The sequence below is a fragment of the Polyodon spathula genome, chromosome 8 (assembly GCF_017654505.1).
Source record: "Polyodon spathula isolate WHYD16114869_AA chromosome 8, ASM1765450v1, whole genome shotgun sequence".
Taxonomy (NCBI): domain Eukaryota; kingdom Metazoa; phylum Chordata; class Actinopteri; order Acipenseriformes; family Polyodontidae; genus Polyodon; species Polyodon spathula.
Window position 1 is genome coordinate 8813529 of NC_054541.1, and position 14485 is coordinate 8828013.

The 14485-nt window shown below is 37.9% G+C and overlaps 1 pseudogene; it reads left to right on the forward strand.

The window, feature by feature from the left end:
* The first annotated feature begins 4590 nt into the window (after positions 1 to 4590).
* LOC121320178 lies at positions 4591 to 10537 on the forward strand (annotated as a pseudogene).
* The last annotated feature ends 3948 nt before the right edge of the window (positions 10538 to 14485 follow it).

The following is a 14485-nucleotide window of genomic DNA, read 5'->3' on the forward strand; positions in this document are numbered from 1 at the left end:
TATTTTCATTAAGCATTTTACTGCACTAGATAAACAACCACCTATCCAGGTGTAAAATGCTTTTTTAATTTTTTTTTTTTAAAGGTATAAAAAAGGATAAGTTGATCAAATCAACCCCTAAGTAGTGTTCTGAAATTGCCATAATTGATTGTTTTTTTGGAATTTATAACCCTATAATACAATTCCGTAAGTATGTATTTCTTTCTTCGGGATAGCTGTAAAATGTTAATGACATGATATGAGTTCTCTAGACACCTGGTGTGAACCCCATTCTGCATGTGCTGTGTTTTAAACTGCGAGGTCATTGTGAAAGGATAAAATAAAAAAAACACGAGCGAGTACAATCAACAAATTACTGCGGGGTCTGTTTCAGTGATTTAAACAGCAGCAGATCCTGCTGGTCTCCGCCTTTTAAAAAAAAAATAATTAAATGAAATTAAAATTAAATAAATAAGGGTGAGAGTACTTCAAGGTTGCCACTGTTTAGACTTTTAAAACAGACCCCTGTATCTGTGTTGGCAGTACAATCCTTGAGTTAATTTCTTAATACACATTTGAAAAAAAATGCATATTAACATTCATACAGGTTGTACAGTTTCACATCAGGAGCACATTTTAAACTGTCTTAGTGTCAGGTTTTGTTGTGGTTGATCCTCAAGGAACATTCCTTAATAAAAATCAATGCCGTACAATGTGTACTGAGTAAGCTCTGAGTATCACTGATGCAGTCTCTGTGCCGATCCTCGTAGCTTTCATACTATTTAGAGAAGGAATGATTGCGTTTGATTCCTGCCTGTGTGCAGCATGGTTCTTTGTATAATTACAAATTTGTGAAGAAGGTTTACATACTGTTAAAACTATAAAAGTTTCTGGTATAGCTTGTCAGTGGTAGAGATATTGCTGAGCCTTATTGCCAAATGCTAGTTGACAGACATGGTGTGCTTTCACGTTTTATATGAACACCATTTGAATTATTTTTCCAAAAAGAAGGCTGTGAAAAAGGAACTTGGAGCACTAGTATTTGGGTATATACCATTCTGATGGCTTCTGAATCGGTATATCAAAGCGCTGTATATGTTGCTAAGTGTGTGTAGAACTACTAAGAAACTCTGAACATCTTGTGATTGAATGGTTGCAGTTATGAGGATCTGAAGTAGATCTGGATCTACTTCACAGACTATATTATTACCTTTTAATTGGATTTGATGTTTTGTAGCATAGTGTACATGCAACTCAACAGGATGTATGCATTAGATATACACTGAAGCTTTGTAGTTCTTTGTACAGCTGATCTCCGATCCGAATCACAGATATTACACACAAAGTGCTAGAGAGAACTGTGGTTTATCTGGGTCTTGTGCTGCCTGAGAAAAGCACCATGAATAGAAACTCCAGCCTGCCATTTCCTAGTGCGCTTCATATAGTCATGCAAGTGAGGACATCACTTTTCACCAAACTGGTGGCCATTTGGATAAAGAAAGGCAGACCATTACTGAAGAAATTTAAGGGAATCAAAGTTAGCACAGATTCTAGGTTTCTTTGTTTTATTTTAATTTCACGGGTTTATAAAATACACACTGGAATGAAAGATAGTGACAATAAAAAATGGATTATGAAAAGTAAATTGGGGGGGGGGGGGGGGGGGGGTGTGTTTAAAACTATGTCTTCATGCTGTACATGTTGGGCCTGAAACACTTTTTATTTTTTTTGTTTCGTATTTGTTAATTTTAATCTGCCACTAGTGTAAGAATGTAAGAATACAATCTGCCTACAGTTGTAGTATGTTTTTTTTTTTTTTAAAAAGAGAAATATATAAAGTTAAGTTATTTTTATTGGTATGTGTCAAAACGATTTAGATAAACTTCATTTACTGTATTTTTTATGTCGAAGTTTACAAACTACTTTAGATAGTGCGAAAAGTGAAGCGACATGCCTTTTTAAGTGTGTAAGGGACTCCACTTTATGTTAAATGTGCATGCACTCTGCTGGTGTTTGATGTTGTAATAGCGCTTACTAAAAAGGCTATTAAATACCTCTTCTCTAGCTAGATAGGTGATTTTAAAACGCACACTGCAATCTCCCGTGTTCATTAGAAACATTTTTTACACAGAATGATTGCATTTTATTTATTATTTTTAAGGTTGCATGCAAAAAAGAAATAAACATGCAATTCTCTATTTCAGGAAATACATTTAAAAAAAAAAAACTGGTAATTTTATCCTGTTATCTTAGCCACACATACAGTAGATTCTCGCTGTAACAGAGTGTTTGAAGATCATTCAGTGAAAGCTAATCCTGCCTGGATGTTTCTACTCATCTGAGATCTGGCATACTGCAAACTTCACTCTTTGAAACAGATTCTTTAGCCAACTAGCACTCTACTGGAATGTCGCTACCTTAGAGATGGTGTGTTGGATACTGTATTTCCTTTCTGTTTTAGGGCAGCATGATTTCTACATAATGAATAGTTAGGTGATCTGTTTTTAAAGCCATTTCATTAGACAGTAATTGTACACCCCAGTCGACAAGCCTAAAATGCACTCATATTGTCTGTCGTAGAATAAATGGACTTATTCTTTCCAAAGTGCGCACTGATGTAGCGGCATGTTGTACCGGACAGTATGTGGCACTGTCTTTGTGTTGTATCATTTTGTTCTTTTTTAATTGTTTTTACTTTTAGAATATTGAAAAAAGTATACTTTTAACACTAATTGGTGCGTTAAGCTACAGCCCAGTGTGCTCCAAATACTACAGTATATTATAAATGGGGCTTCTAGTTTTCAGATTTTATTTTTGATCACGTGATGTCCCTTTAAACATATTTTGAGCAGATTTGCTTTCTTAATCAAGCACTAATTATCAAAGGAAGTTGTTTGTTTTTACCCTCATATCTTGACTGAGTTAACAAACTACGTGCATTGATCTCGCCTGATTCTATTTGAACCTGCATTTTGTTCTGGCTCTAATCACCGAATTCAGCTTATTAATTTCCACTGCATTAGTCTCTAGTAATGTGTCGCTAATTTTTAGGGACCATACTTTACCAGAGGAAAACCATAGGATGCTTGTTTGTCTGTTTTGGCTTTCACTTGATAGTAATAATGATTAGTCTCCCTGAAATTACACCCAGTGTATTTGCATAATGTATTATATCATAACTACTGAACTTAAGGGGGTGGGGGGCACACTCTCGTAAAAACAGCTGTAGTTCAGGGGCCATTAATTAATTATGGGATAAATGTTGATTTATTTCCCCCCTTGTTACCTTTACTGTGTAAAAATATAATTAGATCTTTAATGGCTGTGCATGGCCAATATTGAACTTGGTTTGCTAAATTTTTAAATATTTTTGTGTGTTCAAAAGTAAAGTACCAAGTTAAACAATGGTTATTTTGACACACACACGCACACTCCTTCAAAGGTGCAGTAAAGTTTATATATTGTGTAGTTGTTTTATGTATAATTGTTTTTTAAATATTTAAAGTTTGAATGTTATGTTGTATAGTGCAGATTTTTTTTTTTTTTTTTTTTTTTTTTAAACACAGCAGTGGGACATTGTCTTTTATGGATTCTGCAACATTTTGTCAACTCATATACCATAAAATGAATTAATCATTTTTGTAAGTTTTAAAAGATTCACAACCAGGCCCTTGACTCTGACTCTAAGTTACTGCTTCATGGTTTGTTGATGGATTGTTTTGCACTGTATGTGCCAAATTGTCATGTACAGTCAAAAGCTGTTTTTATTCCTACCGAGTCTTGACTTGTTGTGTTTTGCTGTACGGTAACAAACTGCTCTGTGCCAGTCGGTATGCCAGTATGTTTTGATTGATTTTAAATATCAATTTCTAGTAATTTCCCCCCTGCTTTGATTGGTTGTGTATAATCTGTGACTGTAGGAGTACTATCCCAGCCTCAAGATGTGCTGTGGCTTCTTTTTAAAAACATTGGAAATTGTAAACTCTGAGTGAGTGAATGCGTAATGGAACTGTATTGGATTACTGATAAAGACATGTTCCTTTAAGCTCTAAAATATTAGTGGATTAAATTGTGATACAGTATTATGATGCATTCATTTTATTTGTTTGTTTTCTTAAAGGAACATAGTTTAAATTGTATGTACAATATGTAGATGTGGCCATTAAAAATGTTGGCTTAATGGAAATGGGCTCCTGTACATATGCTTAAATAATGGTGATATGAATACAATTGTATGTTTTAGCATGGTTATTTATGTACTGTATGTCTGAAAGAAAACCACTGGTAATTTATCTGATTTGCTGTTGTAAAATAAATATGTTTCTGGTGCTTAAACACTTTTCATTGTCTGTTTAACAAATGTATAACTGAAAAAGTATTGATATAAAAACTGAGCTGGCTTTTTCAAACTTTGAACCCCTAAAGATATGCGTTCTAGCCTGGTCAGTAACCTGAGGCAGAGCACTGCCTCTTAAATGCAATTCTGCGTGTTTCATGTATGGACAAAGACACTGCCCACTTTGCTGGTAAGTAGCAGTTGTGTTTTAGTCATAACCCTTCCTTGACAGTTGTTCGGTGCTGCTTGTAAAATTGGTTTACAGTAGCCTCAACCCTGAATTTAAACAGGTCAGTTGAGAAGCGGCTGAAGCAGCACAGAGCTCTCTCCATTCTCCTGTGAAGTGTTGCTACGTCTCTCCCGGTGGAATACAGCTCCTTTCACAGAGCCCAGGCAATGGACAGCCTGGAGAGGCAGCCAATTTGCCCAGTCTGCCTGGAGCGCCTCACCAGACCCATGGTAATACTGCCCTGCCAGCACAATTTGTGACGCAAGTGTGCCAATGACGTATTTCGGTTAAGCATGGGGAAATTTCTTCTTGTGAACACAGGAATAATCACAGATTTCAATCGATTCCCAATTCTGTTTCTATTATTATTATTATTATTATTATTATTATTATTATTATTATTATTATTGTTTTTCTTCTTGAAATGTTTAAATGTATTTATTTTACTTCTTTTCATAATTTTGATGATGTATGAAGTCAGGTGGTGCTGGTGTTGTGGAAAGACCATTCAGTGCTTAGGAAGGAAACTTGGCAGATGACAGCACCAAGCTCCTCCTAGTGTTGCTGCACTGCTTAACACAGAGCGGCCTAACAGCAATCCGCTTAATAAACTGTAAAATTCATTTTGTATTTAAAAAATCTTGTTTGGTTTCCTGGGACAATCTTTCCTACATAGTTTGAGCACTTCCAGCCCCTAAATCATTTACTGTACTTGGCTTTGTCGCCTCTCTGCACTCAGATGACACTCGGTTTAGCAGGGCAGCCTGGATCCTGTTTCAGTGCTCTATTTCCTCTGTCATTTAATCAAGAAAAAACCCTGTTAGGGTCTCGTAGTTTTTCCCAATTTGTCCATTTCACTCTTGCACTGGTGTTCCTGAAAAATACAACATAATTGGTGCTACGTTCAAATGTTAAACTAATTTTTTTTTTTTTTTTTTTTTTAATAATAGTGTTATATGTTTCTTTCCATTTTTTCATCTTCCCTATTGGGAGCTGAAAAATAATGAGATTAACACCTTCAAGACTAGTGATGCCTTTGAGTGCTGAGCAGATAGAATACTAAAGTATGTGTTCCTTACAGGTGTAAAGTTCAATTTACTTCCTTCTGGTCTATTCCTCAAACACTCCACTCGTTGCAAAGGGCTTGGGTAACAATTTAAAATGATAATATATTAATAATACAACGTTTCCTATATATTATATATATATATAATATATATATTATGATAATCTTAATAATATGCTCCTGATTATTATATCATAAACCTAGATGGAATAACCTTATTGGGATTGCTAATATAAGATACATATTCGTGTGTTGGGTATGGGACGTATACATGTGTGTGAATATTTATATCTATATATTAACCACGGCCGATACGTAGATACAAAACGTCTGACCGGGTAAACAGGCCCAGCAAATAATATACCCCACACAAAATGAAGTATAAAGTAAAAAAAAAAGGTGGACCCCCCAAAAGTCAGCGAGACATTGCGGAAGTAAAGCGGAAGTAAGCGAATGTTGTGCCCATGTTGTTTCTACGCATATCTATCTATCTATCTATCTATCTATCTATCTCACCAGGTCTGTGCTCTCTATTTGAATTGAAGTGAATTTACACAGATTATCACTTCAACAATTTCTCGGTCCATGTATTCAGTTTGCTGTATGTTCATGTCATGTTAGCAGTTAGTTGTCATCTTAAGAATGGATGGTAAGCAATAACACATCTTGTTTGGGGAACTGAACATACTCTGAATTTGTCTCTGCGGTACTGTATGCGGAGTCTGTAGTGCACACCTACACTGTCTTGCTGTAGCCAATCCCTCCACAATCATGTGGAAGACGGGGAAAACTTCAGAATATATTTCGTCATGCAAAAAGGTGAACAAAGGGAAATAACCGATATATAAATGCACATTGTATGTCTGAAGGGACCTGTAACTGCAATAATACCCAGACTGTTCTGGTAATTCCCTCAAGTGAGGTATTATTGCTTGAATAATTATGATTTTTGCAGTGGCACAAGAGCAGATGTCGGTTATTATGGGGTTGTTTATTCACAGAATTTCATTTTTTTCCCCCGGGGGTGAGCAGCGACTCTGTAACCTTCATTGCTTTCAGTTCGCTTACAACACGTTTACAAATGATTCATATTATTTTGAATGCCTAGCAATCGTGACGCATAACTGTGTGGTGCGGCTGTTTTATTAGGAACTCAATTTGACACATTTGAGGCAATGTTATGCAAGTCTATTACGACTAGAGACATTTTTGGTGGCTGCAAAATACAGGTTGAAGTGGTGATCAAGTCTATGTGTGGATAGGTATGCAGAACCTTCCTTATATACTGGTCACATTCAGTTGTATAAACGTACTTATTCCCTGTAAACCAGCTTATATCAGCAAATGATGGCCCCTTAGTTATTGCTAGACCCTTCCTAAAAACCTATGGTGTTGGCTTTTTTAGTTTTCAAGCTCCTTCACTTTGGAACTTGCTTCCAAATTTGATCCGGAACCCTGAGTCGCAGTATTTTTATATTTAAGCTCCAAACGTATCTCTTTGTTTTAGCCTTTCACTATTGAGAAGTTAGTTCAAGTTAAGGTGCACTGGGATGCTAGCATATGAAGGACGCTATATAAATGAAATTGGTATGGTGTGGTGAGAAATCAAACCCTCTGACTGTCTGTTGTGGCTTTAATTAATAGGTGCAGGGTTGAAATCCTTTCAAAACATTCGACAAAATGCATCTTGTTGGCTGGTGGAGAACTGGGTTACATGTAAAAGGCAGCCGTCCCTGTTTCAGGCTCGAGGGATCTTGGTGTAGGCGGGGGGGTGGTTCCGGAGCCCGTCCTGCTGTCATGGGGTGGTCGTGGACAGACACACAGAGTCTATGGCCTGCAGCGCAACCTGCTGGTGGAGAGCATCATTGACATCTACAGGCAAGATTACTAGATTTGGATGATTTAAAAGCAAGTATTTTAATGTTTTGTATTGATTTTTTAAAAATTATTATCACCATTATTATTATTTTAGTTTACATTCATCTACTAACAGTGAGAATCTAGGATTTATTTGTTGTATCAAAATTGTACCGGTTTCCAAAGTTATCGCACCTGTTAAAATGTAAACCTAATGATTTACAGACTAATTTTGTTTTTAACCCATTTCCTTATAGGGGAAAATCCTCCTCCATTAAGTAGCCTAATAAAATGCATATGTGTTTAGAACAAAGCTTTGATATACCAATGGGGTTCAGCTCAAGGACCCGGTCGAAGCCTGCAGGCCATCTTACTTGTGAGGATCATGAAGAAGAAAAGATGAACATCTCCTGCCATGTGCCCACCTGCTCCCTCTATAAGGTGTTTGGCACCCACAAGCACTGCCAGGTCGCCCCGCTGCCAGATGTTTACAATCAGCAGAAAGTGAGATCCACCACAACTGTATCATGTGAAATGTTCAAGGAAGGCTAGCCAAGTTTTTAGAACCCATTTTCTGTTCTTTGATTTAACGTGATTACTTGTCCCCTTGTTTTATGTTTAATGTTTCATGAGACAGAAATATTTTCAAATACGTCTCTAGATCAACTGCTTGCTGTATTTTTCACAATTAGAGTGAGTTTGAATTAAAACACATTAATTGATTAGGTACCAGGCATGAGCAGAAACTTAATCTCATTGTCTGCATATTCCAAGCAAAGGTATAAAATACAAGCTACAAACCAAGATCATCTACAGAACAAAGAGGGACCCAATCAGAGTTTTGCAAGGAAAGAGCATTTTAACAGCGGGTTAACCTCCGCTGCACCAAGTGATTGACCGCTTTTTACATGGTTTTAATGACAAAACAAATATAACAAAATGTACCATCAAGTAGCGATTAGCATTGACCTTGCCTTCTAAGGTAATGAGTGCACCCAAACCATGCGGGGAAAATGCGCCCCACAACATTATGGAACCACCAGAACCCTTCACTGTAGGAACCAAGCACTCGGCTGTAGAGTTCTTTAGGTTGGCGCAACACATGCACTCGTCCATTGGTCGAGAACATGGTGAAGGATGATTCATCTGACCATATCACATTTCTCTACTGCTCGGTAGTCCATTGCATGTGCTCTTTGCATCACTGGACTTGCAAACGTGCATTGCCAGGTGTGATGAGCGGTTTGTGCACTGCAAACCGACTATGGTATCTCGCTCTGTGGAGTTCTCGGTGGACCATTTTTGATGAAACTGGCTGCTCGCGCCCCAGGTTGAAATTTGCAGTCAATTGACCTTCAGTTGCTTGCCTGTTTTGCCTTTCACTTTGAATTAATGCACAGATATCACAATCCTGGTGTATGCGTTTCCGCTCATTGTTGCCCTTTGCTGATGATGTCTTTCCCTCAGAGTTCCATGCCAACATCACCTTAGACACCGTTGCTCGTGAAACATCAGCAAGTTGAGCTGTCTTGGTCACTGAAGCTCCTGCCAAGCGCACCCCAACAATCGCCCCTCTTTCAAAGTCACTGAGGTCTCATCTTGCAGTCATGCTAGCCGTAATTATAGGCAACCAGGCCTGTCCAGCATTTTTATATATGACCCTAAGCATGCTGGGATGTTATTTGCTTAATTTACGTATGAGCTACACCTGTGTGGAAGCCCTTGCTTTCAATATAATTGGTGTCCCTCATTTACCCAGGTGTTTCCTTTTTTTTTTTTTTTTTTGTCCACTACCTGTATCTGCGCAGGGTTTATTAAAAATTTGTCACTATACCCTATCCTGGGCCCTTTATCATCAGTGTTTTTTCTTCACAGTCTGAACTTGGTGATGGCATCAGCTGTCTCATCGCTGCCAACGACAGCCCAGGCAGTCATCCCTCACCTGGAAGAAACTTGCAGAAATGCTGAGGTGCGTGAAGCCTGTCCTTGCAGGGGACTCCAGCACTGCTGCTCCCCTCTGAGCTGCAATAGTTGAAAACTTGCATAGTCTTGTCTTCCACTGCTTCCCTGCTGCCTCAAAGGTCATAAAGATAGCAAAATAATTCCAGTAAATCTTTCCTGATCTTACCATTGATTTGCAGGTATCACATTTTACTGTATAAATATATACATAACACTCTAATAAAATATTCATTTTTGCACATCTGATTGTAATGAATGATCAATGCTGAGACATTGAAATAAACTATAGAAACATAATCCTACCTCCTGAAATCAGTACCAGCTTTACCTGTGACTCGTGTATTTTCAGTGACTCTGTGTGTGAATATTCTAAAATCAGATTCTAAAAATCTTTACAGTGATCAATATATTCTGCTATCTCCCTTAAGCCTTGTATGTCATATTGAAGCGCAATCACTGATTTCTATGAGCGAGTCTGATATTCTCCCGTGTGATCTGTAATGTGCAACCTTGGGTAGAAACACTGGCAGACTTCAAGTCCCAAGACTCTTCAATGTCTTTTTGCTTTCTCTTATAAAAGTATCTCTTATTAAATGCATAGCCAAGTGTAATAAATTTCAGTCAAAATAATGGTAAAGCATAGGTAGGGTTTGTAAAGAACAGTGAGGTATGGTAAACTATAGTAAAGTGTGGTAAACATTTAGAAGGGTTATTATGTTGAAACAATATAACTGCAAAAGGCAGAAGCAGATGCTATGTGAGAAGCTTGACCGCATGGACGCCATCCTGGAGGAGCGCCAGAAGATCATGGCCTGTAGGGAGCACATTGAGGCCACTTCCAAGCAGGTGGAGACGGGCTGCAGGCCATGGAGGAGCCCCAGATGGCCGCCTTCATGCAGGTGCAGTCTGTCTGCCTTTGTATTTTCTATTCAAGCTTTTACACATTGAGGTATCCAATTACTTTGTAATTACACATGTAGTTGCTGTTTAGTTACATAACCGAATGTGTAAAAGCTAGTTAAGTTTTGTGATTTTCTTTAAGATCTTGAAAGGAGTGCACTACAGAAACCAGGACCAAAGGACACAGTTGGAAACTAAGTCTAGATAGACCAGGAGTGGAGAATGTATGGAATGGGCAGCCTAGTAATGCTGTTGAGACAGAAACATTTAAATCTAACTTGACCAAGTTCTGAGAGCAATCAGCTATTAGGAACTGGACGAGCTTCAATGGGCCGTATAACCTCCTCTTGTTCATAAAACTTCTTATGTTCTTATGACCCTTTAAAATTCAGAGTCATTTTTTTCAATGGTAGCTAGTCTCATTGCTTGACCGTCTCCTGGCCAACACAAGACTTGCAGTAAGAATGAACCGGCCTTTACGTAACAGGCTTTTCAAAAGGATTTTCTTTTGATTGTTCAAGTCAATACGTTTTACTTGTTTTAATTTGCGTTATTTACAGACTGTAAGGATTCTGATTGAAAAGTAAGATGGAGTTTAGTTATTTTGCCTGAGATTAACAACAATGCTTGACAATGCTTACTTTCTCCAGAATGCCAGAGACCGTGAAAGACTCCACACTGGAGGGGCTGCAGTCTGGCTATGAGAATATGGATCACTACTGGGTGGACTTCAACGCACAGGAGAGAGCTCTCTCCCAGCTGGACTTCGTAAAAAGTAAGCTTAACCTCTGCTGCTGTAAACATCCTTAATGGTCACTTAGCAGACCTTTGCAATGCGGTCAAACAGCTGCAACTCTTTAAACTAAGAGGAGAAAATAAATACAATGAGCATGCCTAAGCAGCAGAAAACCTGTTTAGTAATGCTGGTTTATCTGTTGCAATCTTCTCAGTTGAGCAGAAGAATGATCATGTCCCCGAGGAGCCTGAACAGAGTTGTGGGGACACAGGTGTCAAGTGCGCTCAGATCAAGGAAGCAGACGATGGGAGAGCCCAGGCAGAGAGCTCCATGGACATCAAGAAAGAGGAGGCCACTGACAAGGCCAGCTCACTGCAGGTTCATCTTTCAAATACACTTCTTTTATATACTCAACACGCTATGGCTGCCATAATTATTACTCCATGCAGTTCTATATTTGGGTAAACATTTGTTCCAGTATATTTTTCCCAAAATGCAACTGATCCCAAATTGAACACCCTGTAAAGCGTTGTTTTTATTTTAAATTGGTTACCATAAAACTGTTTTAATCTTAAAAAAAGTTGTCTGAATCTTTATTAAAAGCTACATTTTACGAGAAAAAAATATTTAGCTAATGTACTACAGACATAAATCCCACGGTTAATGTCGCTTTTTAATATGACCTGCCGTTAAATTAATTAAAACGTATTCTTATTATTACATAACAAATGCCACATTTGCGTTTATCACCATTTTATAAAAATCTAACGTTTTCTTATATTAATTCTGCATTAGCTACACAGCAGTAGAAAGGACATATCAAGGAGACAGCCTGCTGTCTTGACTGTCTGGTACTGGTGATCTTCCTTCAAGGCCTCTGGAGACACATTGAATACACATCTTTTACTTACTTGGCAAAGTTGGATGGAGTTTGAATGAACCAAGGTATGTGTTCGGTCTAAATTACACTCTTCTGTCTTAGTGAACATGCCTCTTTCAGCTAGCTGCTTCCAGATGTTAAGTGTTATCTATAGGGTTATTTATCTGGTACGGTCACAGCAATTCCTTCTCAGTGATCCATGCTATTCTGACATGCTTGTAGTACTAATACTTAAACCTCATGCTTTGTGATTCCTTTCTCCTCCAGAGTGACAGCTCTGCCCTGAATCTTTACCCTCAGCACCTGCCAGCAAGTCAGCCGTCGCATCTCCTCCTCGTGGTTAAACTCACTTTTGAAAATGAACAAGTGAAGAACACCAGATTGCTTTGTGTTCAAGGGAACTGCAATGGACCGTGATGAAAAAGCAGGTTATTGCAGTTCAGTCAAGAGGCGTATGTGCGGAGGTGAAAACTTTAAAGGAAAGGAAATTAGTTAAAGTAAAAGCTTGAGCTTAACGTATGGTTAATCTTTCAAAGTAATAAAAATCTTATGTAAGGAAAAGGGGCCTTTGTGGGCAAAACAGAGGAGGGATTTGCAAGTTGTACTGCAAAAAAAAGGTGATTGTTGGTTAGTGTCTGTGGTACAGACCCCCAAGACACACAACAGTGCCACAATAAACATTTTAGTCTTAATGCAGAAATCAAATTAAAAGCTACTGAACCTCTGTAAAACCAGCATTAAATACAGTAATGTCATAAAAAGCCAGCTGGACCTTGCGGTATGTTTCAGGACAGGTTTAAGTACAGATTTTTTTTGTTTTGTTTTTTTCTGGGTCTGTTTTTACCTTGAGTGACATGACTTGCAGACTGGACTACAATGCATTAATTAATTCACAGTACAGGTTGCAAGTGGTTTGCAATTTAAATGGAAGCCTTCAAATTGGTAATGAATGTTATGCTGTTCATAGTTACAGACCTGCTGCCACTAGTGCAAAACCATGTGTTTTATCCATTTTTATGTTATCCGTGTGACGTTTTTTCAAGAAGTTTTAAAATAATATTCATTAATGCACATTTTGCTTAAGATATTGGTGGCCAATTATTTGTACAATAGCATGTCAATCAATAACTCATGTGCAGAACAGATGTGCCACCCAACCCCCAACACAAGATAAAGAACTCTGTTCTATTTGTGATAAAGGAAATAAACAATCTCCCGTCAGCGTGTCTGAACCCATGAGTTTATAGAAAGGATTGTTGACCTGTTATGAGGTTTTAAATGCAGTTTGATATTCAAGAGCCTGCAGTCACTTCTTATAAGAGGTTTGCACTATCATAGGAATATCAAACTTCATTTAGAACATAAAAGCAGACACAATTATTGAAACAGTCAAAACTTTGTGATAAGGGCCCAATCTTTCAGAAAGCTTCAAATTAAACAAGGTATTAAAATAGAACCAAGAAGCGCTACCACATGAGCTACCAAACACAGACCACACATAGATAAGGACAGGACAGCCATGCAAAAATGGATCAACAACATTTCACTTTTATTATTCGATTGTATTGCCTATTGTATTGCTAACCTGTACCTCACACACATTGTGACATGGCGTTAGCAGCTGCACACAATACATCTCTGTAGAAGTAAACATTACAGTACTGTATTACAATCAGTATATTCACCAGTCACACCAGTCCGAGTATAAAAATTAGACATGCAAAAGTCTAGGAATCGCACACTAGTACGCAGTTCCAGTTTTTGAAACGTTAAACAACTTTAAAACTATTAATAAATACTGTAGGCTACTACCCTTTCTACACTTGTGCAGTTATTAGTATTATTTGGTTTTTATACATTCAGCATATAAAATAGTAATCTCTTTCAACTACCGTTACTACAATATTTATATTTCATGATAATGCATCCAGACATTATTTTCCTACAGCTTGCATCAGTTTTGTATTGCTCAAAGCCTTCTGAGTCATTTTTTCTGCTCTGGCCATTTCCAGAAACTCTCGGAGTAGATGAAAAGTAAGATCTAGCGAGTTTGGTTTGCCGTCACGTCTTTTGGACCGAAGCTCGTCTTTCGATATTTGATTCTCTTCTGAGCTCGGCTTGGAAGCCGCTGCAGGGCAAACTCGGGTTAACACTCCGCTCTCTGCGAGCGCGTCGTCTTCAGCCTCCGAATCAGAGTCGAACTCTGACGCAAGCCCGGGATCTTTGTTATGCGATGACGGGGGCTGCTGTCTGGACCACAGCTCATAGTCCTTGGAGTGCGACCTTCTGTTTGGTTTCATTCCATCTAAGGAATGGCATTCACTCCAAGAAGGCATAATTAAAACAAGTAAAGATGAAACTAAAAGAAGAAACTTGCTCATTGTTTTTTATCACTGGTAGTCCAACCTGAAAAAAAAAAAAAAAAAAAAAAAAAAAAAAAAAAAAAAAAAAAAAAAAAAAAAATCTTTTTGCAACTTTAAACTACATGAATCTGCGTAAATTGCAGATTGTTTAAATGTATGGTAGACATTTAGACATAA